At 47.1% G+C, this 9,753-nt stretch overlaps 1 pseudogene; it reads right to left on the bottom strand.

Moving 5' to 3' along the window:
* Positions 1 to 4,350: 4,350 nt before the first annotated feature.
* LOC102858137 lies at positions 4,351 to 9,430 on the bottom strand (annotated as a pseudogene).
* Positions 9,431 to 9,753: the final 323 nt, after the last annotated feature.

The raw sequence follows: 9,753 nt of genomic DNA, 5'->3' as shown, positions 1-9,753 counted from the left end.
CAGTCCATGTTATATTCTCCTGGCAGTCCATGGTATATTCTCCTGGCAGTCCATGGTATATTCAATACTCTTCTCCAGAACTATAGCTCAAAAGCATCAATTCTCTTTCTATCATCCCTAGTCCTTTGTCCAGCTTTCTGACACATAGCAAATAATTGTGAAGACTATGGTTTGGATCAGGTGCACCTTAGTCTCCAGACTGACATCATTGCTCTTCAGTATGCTGGAGAGGTTCCTGACAGCAGACTTTCCCAATGCAATTAAAATAACAACTAGTTTACTGAGGCGAATAGGGCTCCATGCTAGGGTTTCTCCCATGGTCTTCCTTGGGAAAGAGGTGCAGGTCTTATGCTTGCTTCACTTCCCCTCCCTTTTCTCCGGGCTGACTATCCTGGAGGCAGTGGCAGTGGTCCAGGGAACTGGCTGTTGAAGGAGATGGACAACATCACGTTCTCTGTCACAGCTGAGGTGCACATGGCTTAGTCCCAGGCCAAGAATGAGGCCTGGAATGCCAGCAGCTGGTGCCCACCTTGTCTCTGAATCTGCTGCCCTGTGTGGTTCTCATCTTCCTCCTGCTTGCATGGATGAGTCCCCTGGACTCTGCACCCTGGTGTTGACCATTGTCCCCCTGCCAAGATTTTGCTCCAGATCTCTGGTTTCCTCACAGCAAATGGAGAGCATGTCATCAGGGAGGAGGAGCGTGGTCAGAAGGTTGTTTCGGGACATTTGGGCTGACCAAAATCATAGTCTGGCGGGCAGCAAATGCAGGGAGGTCTGCATTTGTGTGCTTTGGGGCACTTCCCATGGCTGACCCTTGTGCACCTGGACAGAGTGTGGGCTACCTGTGAGAACAGCGGTCTGGCTAATTCTACAGGGAAAGTTGTCTGTGCTCGTGAAACTGGATGAAGTATTTGTATCTATTTTAAGCATTTTGGTGGCAAGTGGTAGACATCAAGTGATTGGAAACCCAGTTCCAGCTGGCTTACACAAACAATGAAAGACATGTATTGGCTGACACTCTGGAAAACATATGAATGGATTTGGATCTGACTGTAGGCAAAGTAGACTCTTAAGACCTCACTTGGCTGCCCTCAGGGGCCTGTTGTCTCTCCCACCCCCCTTTCCCTCTCCCCTTTTCCCTCTGCCCCTCTCTCTCTGCCTCCCTCCCTCTCTGCTTCTCCTCTCCACCACCCCTACGCCTCCTGTTGACTTTGTTTCTGCAGACAGAGTGTCTTCCTGGAGAGGGGATGATGACCAGACCATCTCAGTTTCCACCAGCAGGAAGAGAACCCCTCCCTCTTGTCAAAGCAATAATGATGAGACTTCATCTCACGAAATTTGGGCATGTTATCAGAAGGGGCCAGTCCTGCGAAAAAGACATGATGCTGGGGATAGTAGGGAGTGAACAAGAGGAGGGTCCTTAACAAGGTGGATTGAACGACACAGTGATGCATGGTGCGTCGAAGCAGAGCTGAGATTGTGGGAGGGGACAGCATCGGGCTGGATTTCATTCTTCCATACGTGAGGGCTTTAGGAATCAGAGCTAATTTGATGGCACTTAACAACAGCGCTGGTCCTACGGGAGATGTGGATAGACCTTGCTTGGGCCATGTGTCTGTACCCAAATTGCCGTTATGACTGGAAAGACATGGTGCCCTGCTGACCCATGATCTCTCCTTTAGGAAGAACATCTGTATTGTGTGTCCAGTAAGACCACATGAAACCCGGGGCTGGGATTCCCCAGGAAAACCAAAAGAAAGGCTTGAGGAAGCATATTGTTAGACAAACACTCTAGCACTATTGTCCACAGTGTCATCGGGGAGACTTTTAAGGATTTAGGTGTGTCCCAGGGAGGACTTGACCAAAGGGTCAAGACTGTGCAGCTGGTAGGTGCTGGTTGAAGAGCTGTTAGGGAAACCAACAGCAAAGAAAAGTAAGAGAACAGTGAGGAAAAGAAAGCCGTCCCATTTTCTTTTCTCTAGGAGAACATTTTTCTTATTCTTCTGAATGAGAGGTGATTAGAGAAAAAGCTTCTGAGAAATCATTTGTAGGAGAGACGTTCCTGAATTTCCCCTCGATAATAATGATCATGTGTAACATTTCAGCAGCTTGAGAGGAGAGGCCTGGTGATGTTCTCAAAATTAGCAAGTGAACGCCTTCTGGATCATGACAGACTCAGTCCAGCAGCGTGCTGGGAGGTGAGTCTCCTAGCGTGGAAGCTCTCAGGACACAGTGGTCTCAGAGCTGGACCCCCCCACACCACTTATCATAAAGATGGTCACACCACAGCACGGCAGCGTTTGTTCTATTATATTTAAAGTCACCACTAACTGAACTAACTTCTGGCAGCTATCAACGACAGCCTGCAAAGGAGCAGAACTGCAGTTCTCAAACAGGAAGACCCTCAGAGCACGGTAGGATGCCCAGGGAGATGGTCAGGAGTGGCTGGAAGTGCTGAGTGGGGGAGCTGGAGGCAATGTCCCCGGTTCTCAGGTCTTTCTGTAACTGCAGGGGATCCGCATGTCACTCTTGTCCTGGTGGAGGGTGGCAGGCACATCTGGGTCCCTGACCACAGAGTCTGTCTTCACCACTTTACAGGACAAGACCATCAGCTGCCAGCACTGAAATATTCTGCCTTTTGTGCCTCGTAGATGGAAGTGGAGGAAAAGCACTGCCGTGAGGAGCTCCCTCAACCGGAGGCTGCAGGAGTCTCGCTAGACTGTTGTAAAGCTTACCCGTGAGGGAGCTCTGGTGGCCTAGTGGCAAGAATTTGCCCTTCAATCCAAAAGCACATGGTTCAAGACCACCAGCTGCTCCGTGGGAGAAGGATGGACAAGCTCCTCTTACTTGGTTAAATACTTAAACTTCAAAACTCACCAGAGGGTCAGCCATGAGTTGTTTCTAACTCCAGGGCACACAGCAACACAACACAGAGAAACATAAAACCTAGAACATAATCGTTGCGTGCTTTGAGACCACATCAAAATGATCACAATAATCTAGAATTAAAACATAAAGCATATCAGTTAGTGATGATAACCACTCGAGGAAGACAGTGCCTATGTCCCACTAATCAGAACATAAAGAGCCCTGCAGAAATGCCGACTGGTCACTTCCCACACCCAAGCCATGGCCGCCCAGCCGATTCCAGCTCACAGGGACCCCCTAGGGACCCCACAGAGCGAGGCAGACCTGCTCGTTAGAGGTTCCACGGCTGCCGATCTTGACTGAAGCAGGTTGCTGCATGTTTCTCCCACAGAGCAACTGGGGGAGTCCAGCCGTTGACCTGGTGGTCAGCACCCAAGCACTTAACCACTGTGCCACCTGGACGCCCACAGTGAATTTACCAAACCCAACCCAACCTACAGCTGTAAGGTGACTCCAGCCCATGGTGACCCGCCAGCAGGTCTCTCTATGTTGTGAATCTTAACGGGAGGAAACGCCACCTTCCTCTCTGGAGTGGCTGGTACGTTCAAAAGGCCGTGGAGTAGTGTTCAAACACGCAAGAGTTCAGCAGATGGTCTTCTACTCTGAAATGCTCTGTGAAGATCAAGAAGTAGATCCTTCCTTGCATGTCTGCAGCTGTCTTCTAAGTGAGTCTTGGCCAGTTTCCTTTCCTCCTGGGGTGGCCTCTGAAATGGAAGGAAGTGCAACCAGGTGGTCCTGAGAGGCAAGGAAGGGGACCCTTAGCCTCACATACTTTGGACATGATATCAGGATGGGCCAGTCCTTGGGGAGGTGGGGGGAAGGTACAAGCTGGGAAAGTCAGTGAAAGAGAAGACCCTCAGTGAAATCGACTGATGCAGCCGCTGTAACAAGGGGCGTGAGCGTGGCAGATATTTGCGGATGGCGCAGGACAGCACCAGGCTCAGCTCTGTCATTCACAGGTCTTTATGAAGCACTGTTGATCGATGCCACCTTACAACAACAACGTCCTTAAACTTTAAGAGGAAGGGACAGCTAGTAAGTGGCCCTCAGGTCGATGATAATGCACATTCACCCCAGGTGTGCAGAGCAGAATAGTTTTGAAGGCTATGATTCTTCAGAAGCAGGTGTCCAGGGTTTATTCAAAGGGCCAACTTTTCTGCTCATGGTTAACACTTAACTGTTTGCAATACCAAGGGACTACCCACTAAGTCCTGGGCACCTAGAAATGCTTGCATGTAGCCAGCATGTCCCAAAGGAATCTTTATTGACTGAGTATTGCAGGAGATTTCAATGGACAGATGGTTTCCTCAAATTCCATGTGTGAGGAGACCCTCTGTAACGTGGATTACATTTTGCATCTTGAGAAGTGGTTTTTAATTTGTCAGCCTGGCTTACTGAAAATGAGCTCATCCTTGATGTCGCCTAACCCTGGTCCAAGCTGTCCTGGTTCTCGGCAGCAGGAGACCAGAAGGTGAAGGGGGCAGGCGGAGGTGGGGCTGGGAGGAGAGGCCTCAGGCGCCTCTGGGAATGGGATAATTTGTCATTATCATCGTCCTGCTTCTTTCCACACTTCTAGGTTCTTGTGTAAGGAACTTCTCCACACCTATTCCTCCCACCCAGCTGTGGGCACACTGCCCATACCCTCAGCCATGCCCTGTGTGCAGACACTGTTAAGAGGAACATGGCCTGGTTGGCAAAGCCACATACCTAATGGGGGGGGTGGGGGTCTAAGTTCCTTTTTAGCCTTTGCATAATATTGGCAATTTTCTAAATTCAACATACACAGAATTAATGTCTCATAGAATTTCTTAGCGTAAAAAGGTAAAATGGAAGAAAAAAAGACGATGAAAGGTATTTTGGGACAGGCACTTTGACCAACCCTACCACTTTACTACAGGTCCTTCCGCTGCTGTTAGGTGCCGTGGGGTCGCCTCTGATTAATAGTGACCACGGACAACAGAAACCTGATGCTGTGCCGTCGTGATCCCTGCTCTGCTTCAGCCCATTGCTGGAGCTGCTGTGTCAGCCCGTCTCTTCCAACTTCTGATGACTCTCAGCTTTACCAAGCATGGCGTCCACCTCCAGGGACTGCCCCCCTGATAATAACCCCAAAATATGTGAAACGAAATCCCACATCGCCCTTGCTTCCGGGGAGCACGCTGCCTGCAGTTCTCCCAAAAGACATCTGTTCACTTGTTATCCAAGGCATGTCAAAATGCTTCGCCAACTCAGTCCAAAAGCGTCAACTCTTGGTCTTCTTTATCTGTTCCCCAGCTTTCTCACGCATAGAAGGCGTTTGAAAACAATCTGGCAGGTCCATCTGACTCTGTAAAGGGTCACCTTTGTCCTGTAACATTTTTTTTTTACCAAATTATATTTTTTATTCATTTCAATGAACATTTACAGAGATTTTGGATTTTGGATTGTTGCACTTTTCACCCCACCCAACAGCCCCAGCCCCCAGTTCGCTTTTCTCTTTGAAAAGTAAAAGAAAAATTCCTTCATTGGTATAAAATCCCCCCGCATTCCCCACCCCCACCCCAAGTATACTCCACTCTGCAACCTTCATTCCGGACTCTTATAATAATCATAATGCCCTATAACATATTGCTTTTAAACTGTTCTCTCCCTTACCCGTTTCAATGCAGTATACATAATTCATCCAGATTTTCCTCATTCTTACACCAACCCTTATGTCAGTCCCATTCTACAGCAGTGGCACTATGCCGTGTTTGTCCTTTTGTGACTGATATTTCACTCAGATAATGTCCTCCAGGGTCACCCATTTTGAATAATATTGCATGAGTTCCTTATTTTTTAATGCAGCGTAGTAGTCCATTTTGTGAATATACCACAGCTTCTCTATCGATTCATTTATTGATGAGCTGTTGGGTTGTTTCCAACTCCTTGCTATTGTGAGCAAAGCCACAATAAACATGGGTCTGCATATATTTGCTTGGATGTCAGTTATGGTCTCTTTGGAGTATATTCCCAGTAGTGGAATTGCTGGGTCAAATGGTATCTCTTATTTGCAACTTTTTGAGAAAGTGACACACCACTTTCCACAGTGGTTGCACCATTTTACACTCCCACCAACAGTGAATAAAGGTTGCAGTCTCACAACCTCGCTAGCATTTGTTGTTTGCTGTTCTGTTAAATTTTGCTTTTCTGACTGGGGTGAGATGATATCTCATAGTTGTCCTCATTTGCATCTCTCTTAGAGCTAGGGATTTTGAACATTTCTTCAATGTTCTTTAACATTTTAAAGAGGTGCTTGACAGTAGATACCTGCCCACTGCAGTACATCTCATTTCTTGACTGCTGATTCCATGAGTGTGGATTGTGGAACCAAGGAAGAGAAGTTTTTACAATGTCAGTGTCTTTTCCTTTATCATGTTTTTATTGGTCCAGTTGTGAAGATTTTTGTGGTTTTAAAAAAGGTGAAGTGTAATCCACAGAAAGTATTCTGGATACTCATAATTGTCTCATAAAGAAAACATCATTGTGTTCAAGGGGAAACTGCCTTGCCTGATTTCGCACCACCCCCCACCATGATTTCCATTAGACTGGCTGGGGATGGGTCGCTTGAGGAACTCGGCAGTGGGTCGGAAGGTCTCTGAAAAAACCCTTCATTGACTTTGCCGATTTGTCCATCCCTGGTGGCTTTGCCCCAGCAAGTGTGGCCTTTGAACTGACCCTTGAACTAAATGCAACACCAAAGTGTGGTCAGTACTTAATGAGCCAGACTAGAATAATTGGAAGGACTTTCTAACGTGGTCTGGGGATTTCCAGTCCAACATTTATCTTCTCTTTACATCTCATCCACAGATGGTTCTATATTCGCCAGCACAATAACCCCTCCTAGCAGGGGATTTCTGCTTTTGCTGCAGTGGGAAAGAAAGGGGATTAGAAGGGATGAAAGTGGTGTGTGCCCAGGCTCACACAGCGAGCGACAAGAGAGCTGGTCTCCTGGCTTCCAAGCGAACGTTCTGTTGCTAAAAAGCAATTGGTCATAACATTTAAAATCGAAGGTCTTGAAGAGGTGTTCTTTGCCCACAGTCTCGAAGATTAGTTATTTCCTTCTAAGTGAGAGTGTATTCGTAGCATTTTTCTGAGTCTTGATCTGTTTAATAAGAGTTTTTCTCCTCCCTTTCCTCCTTTCTCACTCTCTCCTTCTCTTCTATCCTCCCTCCCTTCCTTTCTTTCTCCTTTTATTCGCTGTTGAAATGTATCATCCCCCCAAAAAGCCCCACATATGTATGATGATAATGATGTGGAAGTCCAATAACCTCCAGGGTTTGATAAACCAAACAGTTGTAGGAGGATCCAGGGTAGAACCCAGCCTCCCTAATCCCGTCACACTCAGGGTGTGGCCTGTAATTACTCTTATTTCACTGGAGACAAAAGGGGAGAAAAGCTGGAGGAAGGATGGAGGGATCCGTAGTCCACCAAGAACCATCAGCAGTGGAGTGCGTGTTTTTGGACCCAGGTCCCTGCATGACAGAACTCCTGAAACAGAGGAGCGGAACACGTGGAGGTCTGCAGGGAATGCAGGGCTTACAGATGCTGGATAAGATGAGGATTTTCTTGCACAACTGACAGAAAGAGAGGGCCTTCCCTAGAACTTGTATCCTGAACTTGGACTTCTAGCCTCCTCAACTGAGAGAAGATGAGTTTCTGTTTGTTAAAACCAGCGGTATCTCTGTTGTAAAAGCACTGGAGAACTAAGACACCCCCCCCCTCCTCCTTCTCCTTCACCTCTTCCTTCTTTCCTTTGCATGAAACATCAAAACCAAATACCACACCTGGGAAGGGAGCTCTGGTGGCTTAGTCCGTAGGCAGTACTGCTGCTCACTGGAAGGTGGCCGATCTGAACTCACCAGCAGCTCTGAGTGAGGAAGAAGAGTGGTCTCCTGTGCGATGTTCTGTCTCCAAAGCCCAGTGAAATGCCAGCTGTGAGTCAGCTCCGGCTTCTCGGCAATCAGTGACATTTTGGGAAGCCTTCACAGCTGGGGAATCTGAACTGCCTGCCTTTAGATTATTGACGAAAGAGAAATGTGTCATCAGGATTGGACTCATCAACAACTTGTGTTAGTTACGCAGATGACACAAGCTGCAAATGAGGAGGACAGGAAACGCTTGCTGCAGAAGATCAAGAACTACAGCCTTTAGTATGGATTACATTTCAACATCAAGAAAACAGTCTTCACTACAGAACAACACGGTCAACGTTAAGATAGACGGAGGAAGGATTGAAGCTGTTGATGATTTCACCTGGCTGGAATCAACAATCAACACCCTTGGCACCAGCAGTCAGGCAATCAGGAGATGTATTGCATTAGGCAAATTCACTGTCAGGAGCTTCTCCAAAACGCTGAAGAGCAATGATGTCATGTCAGTTTGAAAACATGCACCTGATTCAGGCGATGGTTTTCTCAATCATCTGCTACACATCAGTGAGCTGGACAGTGAGTAAGAATGACAGAAGCAGAATTGATGTTGTGGTGTTGAAGAAGAGTATTAAATAGCCTCTGGACTGCCAAAGGAACAGATACATCGTGGAAAAAGTGCAGCCACTGTGCTCCTAGGACGCAAAGATGGCGAAGCTTCATCTTTCATACTCTGGACAGGTAGCTAGGTGAGGCTGTTCCTTGGAAAGGGACACCAGACTTGGAAAGATGGTCAGTGAAAGAGAGGAAGACCACAATGGGGTGGATTGACACAGCGGCTTCAGCAATGGGTTCTAGTGTGTCACTCATGATGAAGATGGGACAGTGTAGGGCAGGTTTCATGTTGACTGTTGAGTCTCTATGAGTTGTACTCTACTTGACAGCACCCAACAACAACAAGCCGCCAGAGCTCCCCAGTCTGCCTTTGGCCAGTCATTTTCTGCTCAACTCAGGAACCCTGCAGTGCTGTGACTCTGCTATGAAAGGTGTAGCGAATGATGACGTTGAAGTCTGTTAAGACAATTTACGTCTTTAATAAATCTTTGTCCAGCTTAGGTTATCTATCCATCTATAAGTCACCAAAGGGATTAGCCAGCTGGACTCAGGTTCGATGATCCCATTTTTGTTGATAACAGCCAAAGCATCATAGTCAGGAACAAGTTGAACATAAGCCTTCTTCTCTCCATCAGGATCAATCACGATGTTGACCACGTCAATGTCACAGAGCTTCTTTACAGCTTGCTTGATTTAGTGCTTGTTGGCCTTCCCATCCACAATGAACGGAAATGTGTGGTTACCGTCTATCTTCTTTATGGCTGACTCAGTGGACAGGGAAACTTGAGGATGGCATAGTGGTCAAGCTTCTTTCTCCTGGGAGTATTTGGGCTGCCTTTGTAGTCTCAGCATTTTATGCCACCAGACAGTGGGTGATGTGCAGATCTTCTTTTTGTGACTGTGGATGCCCTTCAAGACGCTTTCTTGGCCTTTAACACATTTGCTTTGGCTTCAGTTTTGGGAGGGGCAGGGGCTTCCTTCTTCACTTTCAGCACCATCTTCATAGAAAATGATCTTGGCTTTTTAAAACTTTTACATTTTTTCTAGTGCTCACTTCGACAGCATATATACTAAAACTGGAGCCCTACAGAGAAGATTAGCATCTGTGCAAGGATGACCCACAAATTTGTGAAGTGTTCCATATTTTTTAAAGAGTCTTCTACAACAGATTTGTCCAATAGAATGTGCATATACCTGCTCTTTTGCTACCATAGGTGTGTGGGGAAAAGTCAGATGAGTTGTTGGATGTAAAAGTGTGTAGTTAACAGTAAAAGACTACCCAGGGTAGTGGGCGGGGTCCCCTGGGGCCGGCCCGGTAACA

The sequence above is a fragment of the Elephantulus edwardii genome, unplaced genomic scaffold (assembly GCF_000299155.1).
Source record: "Elephantulus edwardii isolate Elephantulus edwardi_28Jun2011 unplaced genomic scaffold, EleEdw1.0 scaffold00014, whole genome shotgun sequence".
Lineage (NCBI taxonomy): Eukaryota > Metazoa > Chordata > Mammalia > Macroscelidea > Macroscelididae > Elephantulus > Elephantulus edwardii.
Note: the sequence above shows the minus strand (reverse complement) of the source record. Positions and strands in the feature narration are given on the sequence as shown.